Source organism: Dermacentor andersoni, chromosome 6 (assembly GCF_023375885.2).
Source record: "Dermacentor andersoni chromosome 6, qqDerAnde1_hic_scaffold, whole genome shotgun sequence".
In the NCBI taxonomy this organism is placed as follows: Eukaryota; Metazoa; Arthropoda; class Arachnida; order Ixodida; family Ixodidae; genus Dermacentor; species Dermacentor andersoni.
The window spans coordinates 51,032,596-51,045,537 of record NC_092819.1 but is presented as its reverse complement, the minus strand read 5'-3'; positions in this window follow the sequence as shown (position 1 = coordinate 51,045,537).

Sequence of the window (12,942 nt, the reverse complement as noted above, 5' to 3'; positions counted from 1 at the left end):
CAGACTATCTGTATGTGCCCCGGGTACCTTTCATAAATTTGAGGCTGACAATAATGCTTTTGCGTGGACGCGGTAATGAGTTTTGTTGTTGTTGTTGTTGTTGTTGTTATTGTAGTTGTGTGTGGCAAAGCCAGTGTCAAGTAGACACCATTTATTATTTCATTTGTTAATCTGTTTTGTTTACATCAAGTATGATGTATTACATGTGATGTACTTTATATTGTACTTTTCGTTCATACCACAGTTGTAAGCGTGCCTACGGGTCAATAAATTTCCTTGTCAGCATTCTCTTCAGAACACACGAAAAGAATTCAGCACCTTTTATGGGTGTACAAGCGATGCTTCGTTGTTCTAGGCCAACACCATCACGTATAAGGGGCGAGATCGAATCGTTGGTGGAGAGAAACAATTTCTTTTTTGCAGACTTCTGGGAGTAAGTATAAATGGTAATAGCTAAATTCTCGTATCTGATACTTCTGTGCGCCCATGCAAGGTAGTCGGAAATATTAGTTTTCAACCTCGTCTTTTTTCCCACTCGTGTAGTCACAGCTCGCTGTCGTGAGGAGTAAAATTTTATAGCCCTAATATTAAGGGTATTAGACGTAAGTCAAAGCAACATCCTTAAAGGCGTAAAAATTTTTAGAGTGATATATGAGCACATAGAGACAGCAGTCGCATTCCTGGCTCTGAAATAACATCAGTACCGTGGCTTCGATGCGACATTAAGCGAATGAAATGGCAGAATTGAAAATAGAATCTAGCGACGATGTAGGCAAACAAAATGAAAGGGCGGAATCTATGCATTATGCCAAGTTTGCAAGCACGTTATCGTCAGATGGGACTAAACCGCAGAGACGACCAACAATTTTTTTCACACATTCGTCGTGTGTGACATTAGACTATGCGGAAGCTCTGGGGAGACGACCTGAAACTGAGCTACTCAAGACGTCAGTTAACATGGTGTTCTTAGAGTGCTTTATGAGAAGTCTTAAAGACGTTTTCTTTGTTCTCTTTTGCAATAGGCTCCTGTTGCTTAAGTGAAAAATGCATCAAGTCAACATAACGCAATCAGGACGTTCGCGTGAGTTTTGCTGCAAAAAAAAAAAAAAAAAAAGCCCTACAAGAATAGCCAGGAATTGTTCAGCACAGCATCCTCAGTTGCGTGGTGCCAGCATGGCAAACATGTTCAATATTAAGTATTTGGACTTTGAACAGGGCGCACGTCGCTTACTTGTGGATATAGTGTAGGTTTCTGCAAACAACCGGAATTGAGTGTCCATCTGCGAGGCAGTGCTTAACATTACAGTTTGTCTGTGTGTCCAGCCTGCATGAACTGTGTCTTATCTCATCCTAGCTGTTTAACCTTTTTTCCCTTAACTTTTACCATTCTCTTGCGTGCGGTAAAGTAAAACAAAATCAGTCCTGGTTGACCTCCCGGCCTTTCTTTACTATCTCTATAAAGTCGTTCATGCCTCCTGAAAAAATCTCTAAAGAAATTGGTCCAATTTTCATATATTACGTAGCCAGAACTGAAACGGTTGCAGTGGTTCCTTTCCTTAATGCCGATTATCCCTTGCCTCATACCAGGCCGCTTACGTTAGGTATAGGTTCCTGTATAGCCTCATTCCAAGTCTCTCCAAGAAAAACAAAAATCACTTGGATATCCGATTATGGCCTAACCACACATGTGCATCCAGATGCATAATTTGATGATCTATGCATTAGATAGCCAGCTACTTCCAAGATGCTTCGCATATATAGCATTGATTCCCACAGTAGGTGTGAACTGGATAGTTTCTTTCAAAATCTAAGGGAGAGAGGTCTCCTTCTGCCGACAACCTATAGCTGTTCCTGCCAAGGCGATTCTGCGGAAGAACAGCAGACTTCTCTTCGGAATGTCATTTTCGCAGCGTGGCTGGGAAGGCCAGCTACTGCTCCACTTTCACAGACTTGACTTACAAAGACATGCAGTGGCTCTCCCGTGCACTGATACGAATGGAGAATTCTCCGCTGTCCGTTAAGACGCTATACATTGGAACAGCATCCTCACGGATCGTCAACCCAAGAGGCAGCGAAGACACTTTTGTGCTTCTTCAGCACGACTTCTTTGTGCGAACGCCTTTCACTGCGTGTCGCTGTTCACGTCCGAGCAAGCGGTCACCTCGCATTCCCTCGTTCTCTCTCTCGCTGATTTTTCTATTGACTCTAGATTTACTGTATATCTGGGAACATATTCTGTAACCCTATATATAAGTTCCCGTTTCCATGGTGCTGAGGACTTCGTGGATTGAAATGACGACAACCACGCAGAAGTTGCGCTATCGCCTCTTTGCTCCCACAAAGTTCAGATTCCTGACTTCTGGCCATTCCGATGAGTATAGTAAAGGTTACTCCAAACCGTAGACGACAAAGGAGAGATATACCTCCGGTCGCGGTAAGCCGTGTGGAAGGAGGAGCTTTGGACGGGGATTCAAGGAACACAGGCGCTAGTCTGTGATGTCTGCCGAATTTCATTGGTCCAATGTAAGCTCGCGGGCAAGCGCACGGAGCTTTCCCACTGCATCTGTCCTTGGCATCGGGACATATCAACATAATCGCCGCGGTCATGAGCAGATCGAGCTGGTGTATCTGAGTGGCCATTTCTAACACGCTCGACAAGAGAGAGAGAGAGAGAGAGAGATGCAAATGAGAGAAAGGCAGGGAGGTTAACCAGAGGTAAAACCCCCGGTTTGCTCCCCGGCCCTAGGGGAAGGGAAAGGAGAAGTAAAGACGGAAAGAAGAGCGTGACAAAAATAAAAGCGTGAGAAAAAAAAAAAGACCGTCCCATTAGGGAAACCAGAATTATTGGGTCCTGGACCAGCCGACGTTGGCCCGAATTACTTTAAAAGCGCTAGTGCTCTTCTAAAAACATAGGAACTGATTGAAAAACTAATGTGTGGGCAGATTTCTTTATCTTGTTTTCTTTTCTATTCATATTCCCGCCCTTGCCCTATGCCCCTGTGCTGAATAGCCAACCGGATTGGTTGGCTACACTGGTTCACCTCTCTGGCTTTCACCTTTTGTTTTCTCTCTCTCTTTCATCAGCGCCACCTATAGAGGCTTCGTCTCTCAGTTCGTCTGCCTAGGTATCACTGGTTCCCCTTCCTCATTGTAGGGTAGCCAACCGGGTGCTTTTCTGGTTACATCCCTTCCTTCGCTCTCTTTCCACGGCAGAATGCAAAAGTCCACACTCGGCTCTCCCACGTAGTCTGGTTCCAAAGCTTCCTGCTCAGGCAAAATGCTTCTTAGCTTCGGTGGCTGGAGGAGAACACGGAGAGAGAGGACAGCAAGAGAGAAGACAGGGATGTTAATCAGAAAAGTGTCTGGAATTGGCTATACCCGCTCGGGAAAGAAAGAAGGGGAATGTAAAGAAGGGTGAGAAAGACAGGATTGCTGTGAACGTGCGCACGTCCGTGGACACATTCACTACGCAGTCATAGGCGCTTACGTGAGCCAGTTGTTTTCAGACAGCACTAAAGTGTCTTCACTGCCTGCTGAGCCGATGATCGGCGGTGACAGTGTTGCAGCGGTGTAGTATGTCCACTCAGTGCCCGATCACTTACAGTCGCGTCAATGTATTGGGCATAGATTGGCTTTGTATTTCAAGTTGAGGACAGTTACACAATAGGAGGTCAGTGTTTTCCTCGCGGCCACGGACATCACAAAGCAGGACTGTCAGCCATTCCGATTGCAGTGGCAAATAAGCTTTTGTGAAGGCAACTTCCAGCCACAAGCCGACCCAGATGAGTCGCTTCGCGTCGGTGCAGTCCGGCCAGAGGTCCGAGTTGCAGCCAAGAGTTTAGTCTGTGCAGTCTTGTACACCTTGTACGTCCGGTCTTCCAGGCAGCTGAAGTGTGTGCGTTCTAGAATGTGAAGTTGTCTCACAGAGTCTGTTATAGCGAGTGTAATCGGGACGCAGCAGTCTTCCTCATGTGATATCCGAGCATTATATATATATAGCCGCCTCTTCTCAAAAGGTAGATAAGTTCCATGATCTCCCACGTCAACTGGTCGTGAGTTCCATGTCGGAGGAACAACTGCATATATTGCAATGCCGAGTTTGAATAGCAGAAGACTGCGTATTTTCCAGGATACTGTGTATTGGTAATATGAATTGAACTGCGGATAGCCGCGAGCTCTTCTGCTGTAGACGTAGTGACATGGGAGATCTTTAACCGTTGGGTTATCCCCTTTGTTGGTATAGCCACAGCGCCAACCGGTCCTGGTTGTTGCAGTGGAGCCATCATTGTAGACGTGAGCGCAGTCGCTGTATTTCTCACACGACAGGAGTAAACTAAGTTCCTGTCACCTGCTTCGGTGCAGGTGACGGTGAGGCTCACTTTTTCCAAGACCTGGGATTGTGAGGTTCAATTGAGGGCGGTCGGATCGCACACCATGGAGGAATCGGAAGCTCTTGTCGCAGGTGCGTACCCTGACGTAAGAGAGGCACGGTGCGCAAAGACATTTGCACTGAATGTCGTGCGGGGCTTTTCCACTGGGAGGCTGGCGAGGTGGTGGGTAAGGGTCCGGGCAAAATATATTGTGTGAACACGCGTTGTTGCAACGGTGATGTGCGTTTTGATTGCGTAATCTCGAGCGATTGCAATAGCTTCTGTCGTTGTCGCGCTCCGTGCCAGGCCAAGGCATGCCCCGTGGGCTTGGGCTTGGATACTTAGGATTGCATTAAAGCTATGTTTGCAGGTGTTGGAGATGACCGCGGTAGGCCGTACGGCAGAAATCCAATCAAAAGGACCTTGTACAGTTCCAGATGACAGTTTATTGCTACTGCCCAGGAACCTAAACATATGGCAAGTTGCGAATCAGACGTTCTTTTTCCCCCCCTTTTTTTTTTACACAGAATTCACACGAAGAGTCCAGGAGAGGTTTTTATCAATAACCGGTCACCAAAATCTGTGACTTATGTGGTACGGGACCAGATTCCCGTTGACGTATACCATGCATGTAGAAGGACATTGGTTTTCTGGTAAATGCCACCGCTGCGCACTTTCCACATATTTGCTGTCCTTGTTCGCGAACGTATATGATGTTAAAGCGGCTGCCTTCTGAAGCCGCTCACAAAGCTGAAGGCGCGTGTCAGACCCGACGTCCAAATACAAATGTCGTCGGCGTATATGAAGAGCCGAACGGTGCTTGGATGGATGTCGGCCATATTTGAAGAGAAAGGGCGCACTCTACATATGACATGGCTGATTGCGAATAGTTTCCTGTAACTCTGCTTCAAAACTATCTGCCGCTGCAGTCAGTATAAGTAACGGGGCGTGCACTGCCATTCAAGGCTGCGCTGGAAGTTGAGCAGACGACGATTTGACACAGGGGAGGCTCGGGGCTCGGTCACAAGTGCATTCTGACGGTCATCTTACTCCTGATTGGTTTAAGCCAGCTGCAAATACCTTTTACTGGAGCGCCACGTTTTGTTTTTTCTTTTCGTCTTTTTTTTTTTTTTTTTTTTTGCCTGTTTTCCGAGACAGACTTCAGTTACAGCGAATTTGTTACTCCGCCTGTCTGGAATAGCTAGGCTTCCCGCCACTAACGAAACGTCAAAAACCGTGACATGAACCTCATCATGATTCACTGCTGTGTGCTTATGAAGCTGTAGAATTCGTCGGTGAGATATGATATTCCAGACAAATGGGGTGGGGAGGATGCTCAGAGGCTGACACCTCTCACGGGTGGAGGGCGAGTTATATTATATGTGCTCCGTGCAAGTTACAGAAATACAGAGAATACGAACTGGAGAGAGGGAGAGGGAGCTACGCCAACACGGACATACGAGACGTTCATGAAATCACATGGAAAGAGAAAGAAAAAGAAAATGCGGAACTCTCACCCACAACTGTAAAGTACGGTACACAAGTGGCAGTACAGGGACAAAATTAGACGATGGACCTTGAAAGCCAAACAATTATTACAAGCCAATAGTATCCTTACAATATCCGATAAAATTAAATATAATCTAGGTATCTGGTTATATAAACATATAAACAATCGGTTCCCCTTTTCTTTCATTCCGTCTTCTTTCCTAGACATCACTAACAGCACTAGATTTGCTCTTATGAAATATCTTATCTCACCTAAAGTTCAAACCAACTAGGCAAGCAGTCTGTTCATTTCAGCGCTTTTTCATTATGGAACTCGCTACCATCTTTTTAAAAGTTAATGGCACTTCATTCATTTATCACACAATTCAAGACGTTTCTTTTGAACCAACCGAGCCTTACATAATTTTTTTTTAACGATGACTTCGTAGATGACGTAGGCCCTCGTCGGGGCGCGTGAGCGCCCAACTGCAGGCACAAATAAAGTTCGCTCCAATCCAATTTGCATATGCCGCATAATGCAAACGTTTACATTTTCATTGGTTAATACTGAAGTTTATTTCATTCTTATTAATCACGTATGAAACTGTTTAAACAAGCCCATTTTCTGTTCAATTTGTTCATGTTTCCTATGTTGCTTGATTGATTTAATTTGTGTTTTACTGTTTTTATTATTGTTGCCTTTCTATTTTGTTTTATAGTTGTATTTATTACTGTCGCTGCGTTAACTAAGTTTACTTTTCCTTTCGTATATATAATGTACAGGACGTCCCAATTCAGTTTCAGACTCCGGGGCCTCCTCCTGTATATTACATGTTGTAATAACTTCGTATGTAGTAATAAAATTTTCTGATTCTGGATTCTGAAGTCGTTTATTGAGCCGTGTGTTTAACTATAGGGGTAATTGTTTTCGCTCATTTTGTTCGCACGAAAGCGAAATAATGCACCGGCTCCCCCCTAGCTCGTCATAGCCGCCGCATTTTACCGACCCTGAATTAGTGCATGTTAAAGTTGATTCTCACTGCGCGAAATAACCATGAACTAAATATTATTCACATCATACTTTCAGTTCTGTGACTCTCTGTACGACATAGCTCATGTTAGTATCGGTTATCATGCTCATGGGAATGATCCTCATGTATGCACTTTGAACGTTACAAATAACAGCTTGACGTCATAATGATTGATTCATAATGACGCATAATACATATGGAAGCATAACAATAGGTTCAGACAGTCGCGGCTTGTCTAAACACTTCTTGGAAACCGCTTTGCCTTCGTGTAGACTTGTGCTTTTGGGAATATAGACTCTATGCCCTGTTTAGAGATAAAAACCGTCAACCAGACACAATATCAGTCGGTCTCCTTTCATCCGTAGACGTTAGGACGAGTTATATGCAGGCAGTACATGGACGTTTGCTGGTAGGAAGTGCAAGGACATAATTCTGCAGTCATAATTCTACACATCTTAAAGACGTCCTATTAAGACGTTTATATACTTTTAAGGCTTTCCAAATGAATTTTCACTAAGAGAATATCAATGTGTTACTATGTTTATCCTGCATACTAATCATACGGCAATGACGACAAATTGCCATCAACTCCGTATGAAATGCTACTGAAAGCATAAATTGAGAAAGCGAAACGTGTATAAGCGCGGTTTCTTCAGAGCACGAGTGCTTAGTACAAAAGTAAGAGCACGCGCAAGATAGGACGCGTCTATATTGAGTATACCAAGTACGATTTAAACTATTTGCCCGCTCCAAACAATTATTTCCATCGCTAACCTGACACTTCGCGGTTTAGTTCTGCCAAGTAGTCACAATTGTTGCTATACAATAAAGTATGAGAACGTGGTCGTACGCTAAATAGGGCTGCCAAAGAAAATAAATAAATAAATAAATAAATAAATAAATAAATAAATAAATAAATAAATAAATAAATAGAGAAAGAAAGAAAGACCCCATGGTACCTTTCAGCGCAGACCATGCAGAACACACGAGAACGAAAAAAGAAACTTATAAAAGGTAAACAGCGCATTTTCTTCCAACTAACTTTGTGCCCACACATGCACACATATATACATACATGGTTTTATGTGTGCAAGAGACATCAAATCAAACAGACGAAAAGAAAAGCATAATTATAAGGGAGGTGGAAGCTCCCTTATAATTGGATTCGCAATTCCGGCTTCGTTTTGATCAGTACCTTAGACGAAAGACAGAGGCATGTACCGAAGCCCGTTTTCTTTTTAAATTTTCTTTTTTTTGGTCAGAGTCACTTGAAGACAATATCATGCATGATTCATTTGCTTCCAAATGTCTACACGTCATAAAGCGCCTGTTAGGTGTCGCGGACAAAATTGTCTAGGATATTTAGACAGCTAAAGGAGAGGGAAAAAAAAGGAATCGCCGACTCTCAGTCAACAAGTACAACCAACCAAGAAACGGACCAGTTAACGACAAGGACGGTGACAAGGAAAATTTGTTTACCGTAAAGCTAGAGATGCGGAAACAAGGAGGACGGGCGCGCCGGAAAAGGAGTCCAGCGACGGAACTATATGTCAAACAACGAACAACTAAATAGAAAAGGGGATCTTTTGAGGGCAATTCAAAGGGCAGCGCACCGTAGACATGCTGTTCGAAGGCAGATCATGATGCTCGAGATAACGGTGTTATTCCCATATACAAGATTCGCCGATGAGGAATTGGCACTTGCCGTGTGGAAATAGCAAAGTCAATATGGATCAAACACATTTCGTTAGCATGTTTGCAGTATGCATTCAGATGTACAGTTGAGCACGTGGTTACCGTGTCTGAGACTTTGGGTTTTAAAAATGATAGCGGAAGGGCTAATAAATATCCAGTGACGAAGAGAAAGAGACAGCTGACGTATTAGTGGCTTAAAGGCAAGGAACCAAGGTTTCAAAAAATTTTAAACCGAATAGTTCTATTCCAAGTGTTACAGTTTTAAGGGGCAACGGGAAGCGTAGCATAAAAATGAAGATTACGTGCTTGGTGTGCATGGGATATCACTCCGTTTCAATGCGAAGTGATCGGAATATCCATCCATATATATTTCTCTTTAATGTTATACGAGTCAAACTTTTGTTTCGCGTTCAGTTCCAGAAGCCGGATAAATGACAGTGAAAAAGAAATAATAAAGAAACAAAGGGAAAGACGAAGTGAAGCTGAGAGATAATAGTATATCGTGAGGTTTTGGTCTGAAATATAGCCTCGTTAGCCTCGGGTATAGTGACCTCACTGTAACGTCCTGGTGGTAGCGGTCGGTTTCGAACGCACGACCACGCAGGTGCAAACTGAAGTGGAAAAGAGGTAAAATTGTGGAGAGCAAATTGAAGGTATGGTCGCGTAAACATAGCGGGAAGCTCATTCCCTTTTTGCGATGTTCTCGTAACGATGTATAATCGTTTATTCTTTGCAGCAGTCACTATGCCTTGTTTATGTTTCTCTGAAACGCTTAAATGATTCCTCAAGTAGCATGTCTCGTCGTTCAACGTGCTGAAACAAGAGAGGGGAATGCGTGTCGCAACTCGTGCAGCGAATAAAGTCAGGACATGTAGGGAAATGCTGTTTATATGCAAAATTCTTCCGAACGCCGCCCTTTACGAATGTCGAACGTCGTCGGAAAGCTTTAACAATGCTGCCGAATGTCGCCCTTGCGAATGTCGCACGTCGCCGGTAAACGGTGACAATCACACGGCGCCGAAACAGAACCATCCGAAAAGGCGAAGCGGAACGAATTAAATTTATCTTGGAAACACCTTCCGGCGAAGTAATCAGCGCGTTCTTTCAATGCGATAGCCATCTCACGACAAGCTGTAAAACGACGGAAGACAAAGGACGTACACTATGTACGCATAGGCTGGAAAGATTACCGAGAACTCACTGCCCCGCATATTGCTCAAGAGCGCAAAGGGGGGACAGAGAAGGCGGCGATTAGCCAACGCGCTGTGTGTAATTCGCTTCCCTTTCCGTTGAACTCGAACAAAGGATTCGCGAGTGTGCAGACATAGCAGAGGGTGAGAGGTGAGAAGGAGGGGTGGGAGAGAGAGAGGACAGAGAGAGAGTGAGAGAATGATTACGGAAGGACGCTCGCTCGAGCGCGATAAATGTGCGGCGCGTTGCTTTGACCGAGTACTGTGGGAGTTCACGATTGTTGCCCCTCGATAGTACCCGATGAATTTGCTCATCTTGCCGCGGATTCAATCGCCGACGGAGCGACGATGGTTCTCGGGCTCACCACTGTCAACACGTTACACCGCAGAAGCACGCTGGATGCGCACTGTGTACGCACACCGGATGACAACTCACCTTAGAAGGAGCGAGGCATTGAGATTGCCGAGGGGCGAGGGCGGGCAGCGAGATGAGGTCTATATCAAACGTGACCACGGTGTAGGCAGGGCTCGCCTGTCGCATAGGCACAAGGGGGTTTCCTCGTGCAAATCCGCTTCCGTGGAGCAGGCCAGAAGATTATGGGCGGCAGCTTCCGCGATACTGCTGCGCTCGCAGCGGTGGTAGTGCGGGATTCGGGGTGGCCTCAACGCGACGGGCACTCGAGCCCAGTGTACTTGGCTTGCCTTTTTGCTCACGTCGCAGGGACCGAAAGCGGTGGCGCACGGCACAGAGACAGCGGGAAAGGTGAACAACGCTTGGTGGAAGAAGAGGGTAACGTTGAACGCGCGTCTGCAGCGAAGGGGGTTGGGGATGAAGCGAAGCGATAAAAGGGAGGGGTGTGTAGCTTGGATTACGAGAGAATATAGAGTGGTAGTAAATAGTGGCCGCGGTGTCTGGCCAGGTGGAGGGGGGTAGGTTGGGGGTTGTGTAGGAGGGAGCTTCTGGGGAGGGGAGGGGGTAAGCGAGGAGGGGAGGGACGACGACGAGAGACGCGCGAGAGATGTATATAAAAACGGGGCCGCACGACCACCGAAAGGGCGTATAAAGCTCCTCCTCCGCTGGGAACACGTGACTCGAACCTCGCGAATCCACACCTGCGGCAGGGACGCGTCGCTCTTTCTTTCCTTGCTTTCAATTTTCTTCTTTTTTTTCCCCTTCTGCTGAGGCTGCCGCGAGCACATAAAGAAGCCCAGCCGCAGCGCTTCAGGCACCGCCTCGCCGCGTCGCGCCGTAGTTGCTCCGTAATGCGCCCCGGTTTGGCGTCGTCGCGCAGGGCCAGCAGTGCCCGCGCCCGCGAGCGAACGATGATATCGGGGAGTGAGATAGCGGCAATGAAGAACGAGCGAGAGAGAGAGACAGAGAGAGAGAGAGAAAGATAACAGACGTGAAGGGGCCGGCAAGGAGTAGCGGAGAACCAACCCCCTCCCGGCGTTTTTATCGCGAGGCCGCTTTAATAGCCCCGCCCTTCGACGACTGCCCGCGCATGCGGCATCAGCTCGAAGCAGGAGGAAAAGGAAAAAAAAGAAGAGAAAAAAAAAAAAGACGGCTCTGGTCGTGTCGACCAACCCGGAATGTTGATGGAGAACGTTGTCTCTCGGCGGAGCCGCGCACCCCTCTGTTTTTGTCCGAGAGAAACGTCAACCCGACCGTGTACTCGGTTATGAGGGACGAACGTAACCCCCCTCCCCCCTCTGTCGGAAGAAAGAAAAGGCTGAAAAAGAGAGACAGAGGGGAAGTTCATCAAGGCGAAATGCAGCCGGACAAAGTGCAGCGGCAAGGAAAAGGGTTGGTTTGCTGGACCCCTTTATCTATATGTAGGCGTGCTCACGCGCGCGCGCGCGTGGGTCCGGACGGGTTGCTAATTCGCGGACGCATGCGGCATGTTATACATATATACATGAGTGCTCCGGCAGCATACACTGCTGTAGTGTACGCCGTTCGTTGGCCCGGGGATTGAATCGACCCTGTCACAAAGGCATTACCGCAAGCCTTTCTTTCTGTTCTTTCCTTCTTTCTCCCCCCCCCCCCCCTTTTTCTTTTTTTTTACGATCTTGAAAACCTTGACAAACGCGCTCTTTGAAAGAACATCGTAATTCAACGGGCTGTTGAAGTCCGAGGACTCACCACTGGCTCCGCCGAATCTCTATCTCAGTTGACTGCAACGTCAATTTTTTGGGAAGTCCTACGACTCGGATGTCTTCTGTTTCTTCGTAATTACAAAGCTGAAAAAAAAAATGCAGTCATGGGGTAGAGGAAAGAGAGACGTATAGAACGAGGCCATGTACTGGTCCAGGGTGTCCAACTTACCGTTCTTCTAAAGTTGTGTCTTTCCTGATGGTTCAGCTGCATGAACCAGTTACGATGGCGCTGTAGTTGCACCAACAACGGGAATAACACAGCAGTTCAAGACTTCCCATGTCAATATACGTCTACAGATGTATAGAGCTCGCGGCTCTCTGCCGGCGCGCTTCGTGTAATAAATAGTCTTGGAAAATGTCTTGGAAAATGGCAAGTCTTCTGCGATTCAAAGTCGGCATTGCAGTGTATTCAGTCATTTCTCCGACACGTAGCTCGCGATCAACTGACGTGCAAAACCGTGGGACTTGAGAGAAAAAGGCCATGCTATCTCTTTTCAATGGCTACTAGGCCATTGCGGTATCATTAGAAATGTTGTCCCCATGCCTCTCTCAAGCTATAGACGCTGAGAGACGGCTTCGCATTCTATCACGCACACTCCCGTTAAGTGAGTGGAATACCGCGCATACAAGGTGCACCAGACTGCACAGATTAAGCTGTTCGCTGCAAGTCGGACTTCCGGCCGTACTGCACCGACGCGAAGCGACTCTTCTGTGCCGGTTTGGTTGGGAATTGCCTTCACGAAAGCTTATTCAGCAGTAATTGCAATGTGTGACAGTCCTGCATGTGATGTCTGCGGCTGCGAGGAGAACATTGACCACCTATTATGCCACTGTCCTCAGTTTGAAGCTCAGATACAATCTATGTCCAATGCATACAGGGAACTAACTACATGATCGTCCTATGAGGGAACATACAGTACTAAAACACTTTCCCCACCTATCATGCATTGGATCAGAAGGCAGTGAAGCAACTTTTCTGCTTTCTTAGAACGTCTGGCTTTTTTGAACGCT